We start from the raw sequence: 14,440 nt of genomic DNA, 5'->3' as shown, positions 1-14,440 counted from the left end.
AAACCAACTACAGGTTTTATGAGAGATGCAGCTTTTGTTAGTCCCTTGTGTATCCAATGAAAAGAAAGCTAAGGAAGGAATACACCAGGGGGTTCAGAGTAGTTTAATAAATGATTCATTTGAATAAAAATGACAGCAAGCCTCAGCCTTCCAGGCTTTGGGGTTCTGACCCTTTTATTCTTCCATATGCTCTGTAGAGAGAATAGAATTAAAAAAAAATAGTTGCCTGTATTCTGACAACTTTTATATAACCCTTGCCACTTTAGATCTAGAAGAACACTTGCTCCTTGTAAGATCTGCAGAATCTAACAAATTGCCAAAGAATACTAATGACAAAGCTGTGAAGTCCTTTCCCATCTGGAAAATGGAAAGAGCACATTCTGCAGGTGGGGGTCAGTAGAGACTGTAGAAAGACTAAGTAATCTCATACACAGAGTTATGTTCTCTAGCACCTTTCTCCTCTCCTAGGACTAAGGAAATTCTTAGTCACTTTCTAATCTACAAAATCACTTTTGTACAAACTCTGTCACTTTCCAATACTATTTTCAAAACATTTTTATTCCACTTTTTCTTTTAGAGACTGATTTTATTTATGTATTTATGTATGTATTTATTTATTTATTTATTTATTTATTTATTTATTTAGAGAGACAGTATAATGGGGGGAGGGTCAGAGGGAGAGAGAGAGAATTTTAAGCTGACTCCCCACTGAGCATGGAGCCTGATGCAGGATTGGACCCCAGGATCCTGAGATCATGACCTGAGCTGAAATCAAAAGTTTGAAGCTTAACCGAACTGAGCCCCAGGTGCCCCTCATTCCATTTTTTTCTACATGCTCTTCTCTGAAGCCCATGCTTTCCACCCATTCTCCATAGGAACATCATCTGAGACCATTAACTCTCACTCAATGTGAGTGTTGCTACTGGACTCCCAGTATTCCTCAATCTGCCCTCAATGTGGATGGATCCAATGACTACATAGCTGCCACATCTAGAACCACATTGTTCCATGGCTTTGATCTTCATTCCACTCCATGTTATATACACATTGCTACACTGAGGTTCTGGAACTAGTCATTGTCTGAGATACTGTGCCTGTGGAATTCAGATCCTTCTCTGTCAAAAGAGAAATGCTTTTTCTGACAATGCTCTTGATGTTACTTAACTAAAAGGCAAAATAAGTAACATAGTAATAAAAGCTAAGAAACATAGCAATAAAAGCTAAGAAGTATCATATAAAGAAAAGAAAAAAAGAGGTGAGTTAGATGGAAGTATAATGTCTCAGGAAATACGAAATCTCAGTAATTCCAAAGAATAAATACTTTTCATTCAATATTATTTTTATCAGAGAATATTCTTAAAATTACCTGTTAAAATTACCAAAATTTTAGTTTTATGGTATAACATGGGGGATATGCTACATCACTGAGAAGAATATGTATTCCATAGTTTTCCATTATAGGTATCTAATAAATCTAAACATAATATAATGAAGATAAAATCATACATTAAAAAATATTAGTAAGAGTTCCTCTCCTGTAAGAGTTTTCTTTTCAAGTTTGCCTAAAAGCTTATATAATTGGATTGAAAGTCAAGAGCTTTGTTTTCCCAAGACAGTAGTGCAAACTCTAATAAGGATCTAAGAAGATCCTTATTATTCATAATCAAGGACAGAAATAAAAAAGAATAATCGTCAAGTCATATAGTTATTATAGCACTTTATAATTATTCAGCAATTACTATGTTCCAAGAACTATACTAATTCTTTTATATGATTTAACTTATTTTCTCAAACTTACAGCTACCTACTCAATACTTTTACATAAATGTCTCACTGATATCTCAAACTTTATATACTTGAACTACAACATTTGTACTCTATCATGACATTTTTCTCCCAAATTCCCATATAATTAAATGGCCTCATAATTTATTATTTATGGAATCACTCCAAAAAGTCGACTATCTTTGCCTAATAACTGTTAGAATAAGTAAAGACAAATATTTTCAGTAAGGATATAAATGATTTAAACTTCCGTATCACTAACTGTACTAATTCACAAAACACATAATTATTATGTGTGACCCTGAGCATATATCTTACAGATATTTCGCAGCATAAATGTAGCTTTATGTGATGACTGCATATTGGATCATTCTTATTTTCTGAAATTCCAAAACAGGCAAAACTAATCTATGGTGGTTGAAATCAGAACAGTCACTGTTTTCCCACAGGGGAGATACTGACTGGAAAAGATAACAAGGAAATGTTCTGGATTGAAAGATGGGTTCTATAATAGGTTTCCTGGTGGAAGTCACAGGTAGCTTAGTTTTATAAACTCAACTTTCTATGCATTTAAGAATAGAACTATGTAAGGCAGAAGGAAATACCTTTTCACAAAGAACTTTTGAGGTCTACTACTGTGGATTTCTTATGGACTTATGGAAAAAAGTTAGCAAAAGGCAAGTTTCTTCTCTTAGAACAGAAACGTTCTTTTTAATGATCTTTTTAATGATCTATGGTCTTTCCTTCCTAATTTATGTTGACCTTTTGATAAACATATTTTTCTTCTTTTAATTCACATTAAATCCACCCTCTTTTCTAAGAAATCTATTATGTGCTACTTACTGTTAGGTACCAGTAATTCAGGTACAAATTAGTTGATTTCACTGTTTATAGGTAATAGTCCAGAAGACAATAGATATGCTACTTGTATGCGGAAACAAAAATTATCTGTGCAACAAGCGACCGCTAACCTTATCTAACTCTGTTAGACATTGCTAATAACTACAGAAGCAATAATAAATCTGAGATACAATCATATCCTTGGCAATAATTATTTCTTTGTTACTTTGATCATGTAACTTTTAGATAAAGACAGAATTCTACAACCAGAAAGATTTCCTATCTAACTGTATATTCCTATAAAATCAGACATTCTCTGGTTGATTTGGGATAAATGAGTTGTTAAGAACAGTGAAGGATCTTGCCAGTTTGATGTTACCTTGAGAGAGTTTCTTGTTTGGTAGAAGAAAACATGCAAATCCTACATCAGAACCGAAGGGATGTAATAGAAATAGCATTAGACAGTGTCAGCATTTTCTTGTTCTGGTCCCCTGAGCTGCAATTCCTACAGGACAGCATAAAGGTGAGACATGCACACACGGTGGGTTGAGTTACTGGAGAGGAATGCTGGGTATAGGAAATTGGAATTGTATACAATGGTCAGTAAGCACACCCACCCTATACTCTAGGGAGAAAGAAAAATTGTGAAAAAAAAAAAAAGAAAGAAAAATTGTGTTTAGAATACTGGATAGTAAGTTACCGCACCTTCTATTTCCTCCAGTGGGAGATACTTCCTCTATATCCAAAGCAATCAGTATGCACACAATCTTGGTAAAGATAGTGAAAACTAAAGTCCATTATGTTTCTGTCCACAAATAGTGCAGAAACACAAAAGATTCCTGGAGAATATTCCCCCAACATAAGTTATACATGTCCCGGAACTGCTTTAAAAAATACACTCCTATGTAAGTGTCATGGCATTTAAGTAACTATCTTCCAGGATTTCAGAATTGCTCTCTATGACATCTGTCATGGCAGATTCTTCAGGTACTTTCTTTTTGGGCGGAGTCAAATGGGTATTTATAACAATGCTCACTAGAAGGTAACAGTATACTACTGCCAAGTATCATCTGAAAAATTTCCTAGCACTGTGCTGTTCACCGCTGGTGATATTCTGGTTTGTGAAATGCTCCATGTAGTCACGAATATAAGCAGATTCTATTTCTGATCTAATTAAGTCTTTCATAAAATAAAATCCTGAAAATAATTAGGGACAGAAAAGTTACTCTGGCGGTAACACAATATTTTTTTAAATTTTTTATTAGTTTTATTATTTTTTGGCAGGATCACAATATTAATGTAACAAATGCATTTCAAAATTTCTATACTCCAATAGGCCCTTGGAAACCTATTTTTTTTCTCAAGTCTGTGATATTTACTATTGTGTTGACCGGTCCAAGCATTGATAATAACTCACGGGAACCACATCTCCTTTATCTTCCTCAGGCTGCAAGAGAACTTCAACCTATCGGAGTGAATGCTTGGCACTAGTGCACCATGTCCGATAGATTCAACTTCAAAGATCTACACTTTTTACCGGAAATAGCAGCCTCTCAATTTGCTGTTCAGTTTGAGATCAAAGCATTTGTACAAGAAGAGGTTATTTGCAAAATGAGGCATCATGGAATGGTTCTGACTTTGCTTAGTCTCAAGAGTCATTAAAGGTGGAGTGGGGCACCTGGGTGGCTCAGTCGGGTAAACATCTGTCTTCAGCTCAGGTCAGGATCCCAGGGTCCTGGGACTGAGCCCAGAGTCAGCCTCCCTGCTCAGCAGGGGGTCTTGCATCTCTCCCGGGCTCTCTCTCTCTCTGTCTCTCTGCCCCTCCCTCAGCTCGGGGTCTCTTTCTCCCTTCCTCTCCCTCATATCAATCAATCAATCAATCAATCATTTTTTTTAAAAAAGAGAAATTAAACTTGGAGAAACAGATTGAAAGAACAGCACTTATATTTATAGAATAATTACTACATTAAAATTACTAAATCTCACTTAGACCTCCCAGCAACTCTCTGTGGTAAATGTCATGACCCTTATTTTATTGGAGTGAGGGTGAAGGTTAGAAATTTTAAATGGTCTTTCCAAATTCTGTAATGACCATTGAGTTCAGTCAGCCTACTGATTTTCATAGTAAGGAAAATGATATCCAAAATTTGGACTAAAACCCTGGACCTATAAAAGCTCAACCAATTTTACTCTTACAGTGGGTTGCCCATATTGCTCCTCACTCCATGCACTAGCATACAGAATCACTATCACATCATAGGATTAAAGCAGGTAGTACCATGTTATTACAGCTTGGTAGCAGGTATGTCATTAGGGGAGTGACCATCATGACCTGCATAAAATGTTATGTTATGTTAGTTTATGTTCTCATTGTAGAAATAACAATGAAAGAATAAAATAGCAGTTACGTGGAAATAAAAATCTTTGTCCAAACGTTGACTCCCACAAATGAATTATAAGATTAATATGCAAATCAGATATTATAACTATAACATCATATTTTAAATTGCTGGTCAGGACCACATGTCTAAAAGTAGACCCAGGGTCTTCTTTGTCTCATTTCCTTAGGAATAGAGGAAACATATATTTAACTTTCTAGTCCACATTTTTGCATTCCTCCAGAGGAGAGAACTGATCTTGACTCTTTGTAGGTGTAATATATATACTACATGATCAAGATATTCAGGAGAGAAATGTGGAAGTTCTGAAAAAAACTGACCTGTTTGAAAACGTTGTCTCTCGAGTTCCACAGATAGGTGAATCTAAAAGGTATCACATGCATAGTGGCGACTCAGGCAGTAGCTATTCTCAGAATCTCTACTTAGATATGCAAAATCTAACAGTAGTGGAATCAGACAGATTCCACTGGTATTACCAAGTCCTTTGTCTTTCAGCCACAAAGTCAGGGTTTGGGGTAAATCTTCAGTCCTAGAGCAGATTTATTTATTTTATTTATTTATTTATTTTAGAGTGGATTTAGAATGCTAGTCAGAAGAACCAACTGGAGTAGACATGGTTATAAATTTTTGCAACCAGAAGGTCTAGTACCTGTCTAAAATAGCTCTATCATGTTACTTGGACTCTCTACAATTCAGTTTTCTTTTTTATAAAATGGGCCACTTTTGAGATGAACAGAATGATTTTAAGATAGCTAACATGTGGAAGGGTATATGGACCATAGTAAGCTCTATTTGTTTTTTATATATTAATTCTAATTATTAAGAATTAGAAGAACATATAATCACTAGTAATTAATAATAACATTGTTGTTATTACATTTAATTCATTTGGCTAACTACCTTGAGTACCCTTTTCTGAATTTCATTTTGCTTATTCATCAAATATGTTTAATAGCACTCATCTTTCTTTTTTTTTCTTTTTTTTTTAATTTTTTATTTTATTTTATTTATGATAGGCACACAGTGAGAGAGAGGCAGAGACACAGGCAGAGGGAGAAGCAGGCTCCATGCACCGGGAGCCCAACGTGGGATTCGATCCCAGGTCTTCAGGATCGCGCCCTGGGCCAAAGGTAGGCGCTAAACCGCTGCGCCACCCAGGGATCCCAGCACTCATCTTTCTAAGTTGTGATAAGAATTAGAAATTATGTGAGGCGCCTAGCAAGAAGTTTGAGCTCAATGACTTAATGATTATTTCTAAAAATAGTTATCAAAGCAGAGACTAAGAATATAGAAAATTAGTACTTATCACTGGACAATAACTTGGGTGCTCAGTTTCCTGAATGGCTCACCAGGTTTCAGGTTGGGGGATGGGGGGACCCTGATTTCATTTTAAGTTGGAATCAGTGGAGCTTAGAAAGATTCTGAAAAATTGGAATTTCCTATGCTTCAGTCAATACTGGCTCAGGAATTTTGGTTAGATGCTGTTATTCCATCCATCTTGAGAAAAACATGAAGACGAGGCTGGTAAATATTTTGAGCTCGGAATTTCACAGCTAATCTAAGATGGACAAATATCTTGCTTTGCAAAGGGTGAACATGAAGAAGAAATACTTTATTAGATAATTCTTGGTAAAATATTAAAAGTATAACAAATTGTTTTTAATACAATCAAGAATATACTGTAGTATGCTTTGACATGTTAACATATTACCAAAATAATATTAAGTTTATCAGTTTTGATGCACCTAATATATACTTTTATAACATTCTATAAACTGCAGTGAAAATTTCATATAAAAAAGATGTTACACATAAAGGATCCTTCTGCTCCTGGATGTCATTCAGATGCTTATTGAATTGTTAGAAATATGACTTTTTGGCAAGATTTGAATGCAGAAAGGTCCATAGTATTGAGTTTCTGTAGAAGATCCAGTAACAATGATTCCTAGGAGTAGTTTTAGAATGTTTTCTCAACTTATCATTCTTTCCATGCCATAAACTACTTATCAAAAGAGCCAAACTTTTCTATAAAGAGAATGAGAACATTAAAAATGAAAACAGATTTCTGAGTTCCCTTTTATACTTAAACATCAGAGCTAGTCTGGCCAAAAGAAAGAAAAAAATAAATTTCTTTTTTTGAGTAATCTTATTTTCCCCAAATGGCCTATTACAAATATGACTTTTTCTAGAAAAAGACAAGAATTTTAAACTTGTGGCCTTGTACTTTTTCAGCATATAATTGATGGAAAAAAACTAAAACCAGAGAGGACAAAAACTGGGTCCTTTGTCAAAATTTCAGAATGATCTATACCACTCTTTATGAACCCTCAAATAAGCAAAGCAGTTAAGCTATCTGCAATCGAGCATTTATCTCTGTTGAGTTAAAGTAAAACACTAACAATAACATGCAATTATGAATCTGCTTATTCATTAAACTGAACAGATCTTTATTCATCATCTACCATATGACAGTCTGTCCAGAAAATGATGAATAAAACAGTCTCTCAAGGTAATATATAAAAGATAATGCATTTTTAAATTCAGAATTTGCAAAGTACAAATAGTGTGAGGAAAAATATATACATTTATGTTTTCATATAAGTACAGGGACACAAGAAACGTAGTATATTAAAACAGTATTATTTTGGGGCACCAAATCCATATTTCAGCTGTGGGATCTTGAGCACGCTGTATGCAGGTATATGATGGGGCAAGTCACAGTAAACAGGAGATTTTGAGGATAGGAGCTAAAAGTGGAAAAAAGTCAGTCAAATGATCCAAAACTCTAAGACTGATCATCAATAACTGGAGTAGCTCTTCAAATGTTGATTCTTATTAGTTGGTACTAATTAAAAACAGAAACAAACTAAAGTTAAAAACAAAAACAAACAAACAAAAAGATTCCATTTTTCTACCTCCCTCCTTTTTTCCTCAACCCCAGAGTAAGTATGGAACTCATTTTGATGTTCTTCTAGTACAATCTTTGTTGAGGTTGTTAATCTGATATGTCAAGCTCATATGTTTTAACAAACTGGTACTTTCACAGCTGTGGACTATGGTACCCAGTTATTTTTGTCTTGATAAAAGACAACTGTCAAGCCTTAGCTACAACTAATCTAGGAACTTCTTCTCTGGTTGCTATTTCTGAATGCACAGGTGTTGATTGCTTATTTATTTATTCCCCATTGATGGAACTACTTTCCTTCCTTCTGGGAATTCATTTAGCACTCAAAACATATCTGCAGCTCTGCCTGTAAATAGCCACATGCAAAATTATAAACTGCCAAACTATTATACAAACTCTGGTATGATCAAATGTTGTTGTCCTTATTTGTGCTGGACTAAATTCATATTGTCTCCGATTGTCATGGATTCAGCCAGTAACTCTAGAGATGAGATCAGTGTAATTAAATTATTTTCGCCAAATGTTAATCATTAATTCAGATATTTATATGTCCTTATTTTCTTAGACGCTATTTTGAATACAGATTCTGCATAAATATTTAGTTTTAGTAACTAGAATGATTCAGATAGTCTTATGTCAAAGTGGCTCAATAATATATTTTTCTGGGGCACCTGGGTGGCTCAATCAGTTGAGCATCTGCCTTCGGCTCAGGTGGTGATCTCAGGGTCCTAGGATCTGGCCCCACGTTGGGCTCCCTACTCAGCAGGGAGCCTGTTTCTCTCTCTCCTTCTACTACTCCCCTACTTGTGAGCTCTTTCTCTCTCTCTCTCTCTCTGAAATAAATAAATATTAAAAAATAACACATTTTTTTTCCTTCACTAAGCACATAGTCATTGTTTTCTTGCTATCTGTCAAGTGTCAGAGAAAATAGAAAATACAGTCATTGACTTACATTAATTTTCAGTTTTTAAAGGCATCTATTACAGAAATCAGAAATCAGAAATAAACACGAGTTCTTTGCCAAAAGTGAGCAAGAGGTACTAAGTGAAACGGAAGAAGGCTGACTTGGATTAGTATCCTGGTCGATATTATTACTGAGCAGATATATTTGCTAGATGATGAGATAAGTATGGGAAGAATGAAGTCCGGTCTGAACAAATATCAAGTGAAAAACATGCAGTTATATAGTAAGTGTGGCACATTTGAGCAAATTCAGGTACTTTTATTTTACTGGAAAATTGCATTTACATTTTAAAAAAGAAAGAATATGATATATAAAAGAAGTCTTTGCCATGTAGGCCAGGAGTTTGTAATTTAATTTGAATTTAACTTGAAACTAAGAACTCTAGAGGGTTTTGTTTTTTTTTTTTGTTTTTTAAGATTTATCTTACTACTTCTAAACATGTGCAATATTCCTGTACACTATTTTTACGATAATTGGAATCACTAGCACTGTTACTTCCCAAAAGGATAAACCAGGTTATCTTCCCAGCTTTTCCCTTTACGCTCACTCCTCCCACCACCCCCTGCCAGCCAAGAAGTCCGTCTGACCATAAAGCCCTTTATATCTGTCATCTTTCTCAGTTCTCTCCTCTTCCTCCTTAATGTTTTGCCTATATTCAGGTTCTCGTTACTACTCTTTCTTTTTCCTTTTTAAACAGCCTTATTGACATATAATTTATTTACCATATAATTTATCCATTTAAATGTACAGTTCTGTAATTTTTAGCATATTTACAGATATATGCAGCCACCTCCACAGTAAATTTTAAAACATTTTGACCACTTCAAAAATAAACATTATGTACTTTATCCATCACCAACCTATTTCTTCATCTTCTCTAGCCCTAAATGAGCACTAATCTACTTTTTGTCTCTATACATTTTCTTATTCTAGATTTTCATATGAATGCAAACATATAAAATTTAAACTTTTGTTATGTTCTCCTTCTGCTGAGCATAATGTTTTCAAACTTCAAGTTTTTTTTTTTAATTGGAGTTCAATTTGCCAACATATAGCATAACACCCAGCGCTCATCCCTCCAAGTGCCCCCATCACCCAGTCATCCCCACCCCTGCCCACCTCCCTTTCCACTACCTCTTGTTTGTTTCCCAGAGTTAAGTGTCTCTCATGTTTTGTCACCCTCACTGATATTTTCACTCATTTTCTCTCCTTTCCCTTTATTCCCTTTCCCTAATTCTTATATTCCCCAAATGAATGAGACCATATAAAGTTTCATCCAAGCTGTCATCAGTACCAGTATTTCACTTTTCGTTTTATTTTGTTTGGCTTCATTTTTTTTTTTTTTAATGGCTAGATAACATCCCATTGTTGGGATGCCCCATATTTTATTTATCCATTCATTGGTTGACGGACATCTGGGTGGTTGCCACCTTTGAGCTATTATAATTCCCGCTGCTATAATTATTTGTGTCAAAGTTTATTGTGTGGATATGTTTTCATTTTTCTAGAGGATATAAGAGGACATAAGTAGCAGTTGAATTGCCAAGTCATATGGTATCTTTGTTTCATCATTCAAAGAACTGTCACCCTGCTCTCTGAAGTAGATGCACCCTTGTACATCCTCACTCCTCATTTCTGACTTGCAACCTTTAATTCACCACCACTGCTCCACACTGGCCTTCCAGTCCACCATCCTCAGATTTGTTCAGGCTCACCCCTATATCATCATGTTGTTCTGCATAAAACCCTCTAGAGTCCTTGGGACACCTGGGTGGCTCAGCGGTCGAGAGTCTGCCTTCAGCTCAGGGCGTGATCCCAGGGTCACAAGCTAAACATAGAGCAAGGGCGAGCGAGAATATGCTAGAATTTACTGGCATCTCAGCCTGTCTTTCACCTCCTGTAATCAGGACAAGCTTTAGGGGCTTCTCTACTTCATTCCATCTTCTACGTCTCATGCAAATTCCCCTTTTGGGCACCTTCCATTCAGGCAAGCGGACACAGGAGGAAAACACCACAGTGACACTGTCAAAACTTGAAGACAATCTCTTGCTAAACAATGAGTCAACCCCGATGCTTGTTATTTTAATCATGGGATTCATTTAAAACACGATCTAAGTGCAGTTGACACAGTGTTATGTTAGTTGCAGGTGTACAACATAGTGATTCAACAAGTTTCTACGGGAGGTTCTGCTCCCCACAAGTGTAGCTACCATCTGTCCCCATCTGTCCCAATGCTATTACAATAGCCTTGACTACGTTCCTTATGCTGTGCCTTTTATGCCCGTGACTTATTCATTCCATAACTCAAAGCCTGCACCTCCCACTCCCCAGAATTCATTTTTTTTAACTCATAAGAACTTTTTTGCTCTTTGCACTCTTTTTGAAATCTTTTTTTTTTTTTTTCTTAAGATTTCCTCTTGGATCTGAGTATAGTAATTAGACATTTATTAAAGTATATCCTTGGTTTCCTGAATTATCTCTTCTTTTATTCTCTTTGGTTGTTGTGTCTGCCTATTTTGTTCACTCTTTGTTTCACATTCTATATTAACTCATTTTGCTAATGCTATTTATTTTCCTCTAATTTATTATGATTTTTATTTGAGTGTACCTAGTTATGACATAGGGGCTCTACTCTTTGTGTAAGGGGCTAACACAGGTTTCTCTTGCAGTTACATGAGACTATTTCTCCAACTCTTTATGGTTTTAAATGGAAAAACTAGCTATTAATTCCATTAAGTGAAACGAGTGCCTTTGAATTTTTAAGGTGAATCTCCACACTTTGAAGAAAAGTAAAAGGTCTTTCTCTTAGGATAGGAAGATAATAGTTCTACAGTTCCCTCCTGTCCCAACACTTTCTCTCAGATCTAAAGTTAAACACATTTCTCCTGCTCTGTAGAGACCAGTTCTTAGTCTTCAGCTTGAAAGCAAAATCCAAGCCTGCCAGATATTCTATTTTTTTAACTGTATCCAGCTTTATTAAAGATACTTTTCATAAACAATCATGGTATTTCAGGCAGGACATGGACGGACAATCGAAAACAGTATACAACAACTTTCAAACTCCCTTCTTCAATGGACTACCAAAATCAGAAAGCCACTATAAAAACCGATGAACAATGTGATGCTCTGAACAGGGAAAGTTTAGAGTAAGGGTTGACCGTTCACATGTAGCAGGTTGTTTAACAACTTTTCACAAGCCGACCCTGACTTTCAGGAAATGAAATGAAAATGGCAGAATTATCAATATGAAGATCCACAAACTAAAAAAAGGAACTCTTTTGAGGGACGCCATCTCAGGGGTGACACTGTAAAGTCCAGATTGCCTGACATACTGGGAACCATTTCATGGGGTCAGGTTCCAACAGGTCTCTGGGTTTAAGGGAGTCAAGTCTATGTTGAAGGCAGAGAGGGAGAAGAGATAATAAAAAAAAAATGAATTTAATTTTTCCACACCACCAAGGTGGCTCATGGGTGTCAACATCAAGGAATCCCTACTCCTGGGAGCCAAGAGGAAGTTTCTCAAAACTAGAAGGGAAAAGTGTTTTTCCCCTTTTTTTTTTTTTTTTTTTTTAAAAGATTTTATTTATTTATTCATGATAGTCACAGAGAGAGAGAGAGGCAGAGACACAGGCAGAGGGAGAAGCAGGCTCCATGCACCGGGAGCCCGACGTGGGATTCGATCCTGGGTCTCCAGGATCGTGCCCTGGGCCAAAGGCAGGCGCCAAACCGCTGCGCCACCCAGGGATCCCCTCCCCTTGTTATCAATCTAGCTTCGGAGATATTCTATTAGTGACATATGCCCTTCCCCCAAAACAACAATAGTGTTCCGTGTGCTAACAACATAGCTTAAAATAAAAGTAAAACAAAATTCTGCATTTTTATAAAACCTGATAAAAATAGTATTTCAAACTGTACAGTCACCAGAAGTACACAGTTATCAAAAATGCACATACTTCACTTGGCATCTCCAGCACCTTCAGCTTTCTGTGCCTGGTCTGTTTTGGCATCTCCGTTTTCTGCAGGGTTATTTCCATCCTTGCCAGCATCAGCTTTCCCCTTTTTCCCTTTGGGTACCTTCTCTCCCTTCTTTGCAAGGGCCTTTTTTAGGCTTGGGCTCTGGCTTGGGAGGAGCAGGTTTAGCAGATAACCTTGCAGATCTTCTCTATGGCTCATCCTTCACCTTGGCTTTATCTTCTTCAGCATCCCCTTCAGCCTTTCTCTTGGGTGTAGTGGCCATGGCGGTGGCCATAGGCACTGGACGTGGGGATTCAGTGGCACGCGGGCTTTGGCCGGTCCAAGGGTCGTTCTCGCCTCTTCTTCTTCCCAGATATTCTATTTTCCCTGAGACTGGGATACTATGAACCATCTACTTATACAATTATCAGTTATAAAATAAATTATAGGGGCACCTGGATGGCTCAGTTGTTTAAGCATCTGACTTTTGATTTTGGCTCAGGTCATGATCTTGGGGTTGTAGGATGGAGCCCCATGTCCAGCTCTGCACTGAGCGTGGAGTCTACTTGTCCCTTCCCCCTGACCATGCTCTCTCGCTCTCTCTCTGTCTTACATAAATAAATAAGTTAATTAATCAAAAAATATTAAAAAAAAACAAATTATATTGGAAATTGTTCCCTGATTTTATTAAGTTATTTGTAGATCAAAGTTAACCCAGAGTTTCCTTAGGAATTTCCATGTCCATAATACACACATTCTCCATCTATTAGATTTCATATGCTTGCTTCCTCACATATTCCTAAGATTTCTGAACAATTGGTGGCATCTATTACATTTTTTTAACACTGTTAGAATTTAAGCTTCTTTTAAAAAAAATTAAAGTTTATTGCCAGACAATACACTTGGTAGATATAGATATATGTGCTGCCAAATGTAAACTGAAGAGCACTGTTGGACTTCATAGCAATACTAACCTTACACTTGGGCAACTTGGAGTCTTGGCCCATGCCCCACATCCTGGCATAACCAATACTTTAGAATGTCTTCCTTAAAGTGCTCTAGGCTCCCCTCTAGGACCCGGGACCGGCCAAACTACAAGAGATATGAAAACAGGCTCCTGGAGACAGGACAAGGTACACCTTGTCTTGGGTCACCATTTACATCCATTGAGAAGCTTTTTAACTTTTTATTCTCAACTACCACACACTGGATTAACCTGAGGCACTGAGAAGCTCCAGAGATCTGGTAATACGCTACATCCTGGAAAGACAGACTGGGAGGTGAATCACTCCCACTGGATTTCCTATTTTATGAGAACCATTAGGGTCTAGCGTGTTTCCACATGTTGACTTTAGATGACTTTTGTTCATGCTGGACACAAGCAAAGCTCAGGGCTCTGGAATATGAATGGTATATTATTGATCTACGTATCCAAGGGCCCAATCTGGGTCTTCATTCATCCCTGTTCCCACTATCATCCTGGTGGTGGCAATAGCTACCATTTACCCTGAGCAAGTTCTGCATCACCTGTCAAGGCCGTCATCCAGGCTTATCTTTCCTTCATTCTCAGAAAAGGCTTTGGAGGCCTTTTTG

At 36.7% G+C, this 14,440-nt stretch overlaps 1 pseudogene; it reads right to left on the bottom strand.

Annotated features, from left to right (window-relative positions):
* Nucleotides 1–12,769: 12,769 nt before the first annotated feature.
* Nucleotides 12,770–13,259, bottom strand: LOC140613237 (non-histone chromosomal protein HMG-17 pseudogene; annotated as a pseudogene).
* Nucleotides 13,260–14,440: the final 1,181 nt, after the last annotated feature.

This window comes from Canis lupus, chromosome 21 (genome assembly GCF_048164855.1).
Source record: "Canis lupus baileyi chromosome 21, mCanLup2.hap1, whole genome shotgun sequence".
In the NCBI taxonomy this organism is placed as follows: Eukaryota; Metazoa; Chordata; class Mammalia; order Carnivora; family Canidae; genus Canis; species Canis lupus.
This window is presented reverse-complemented; position numbering and strand designations above follow the sequence as displayed.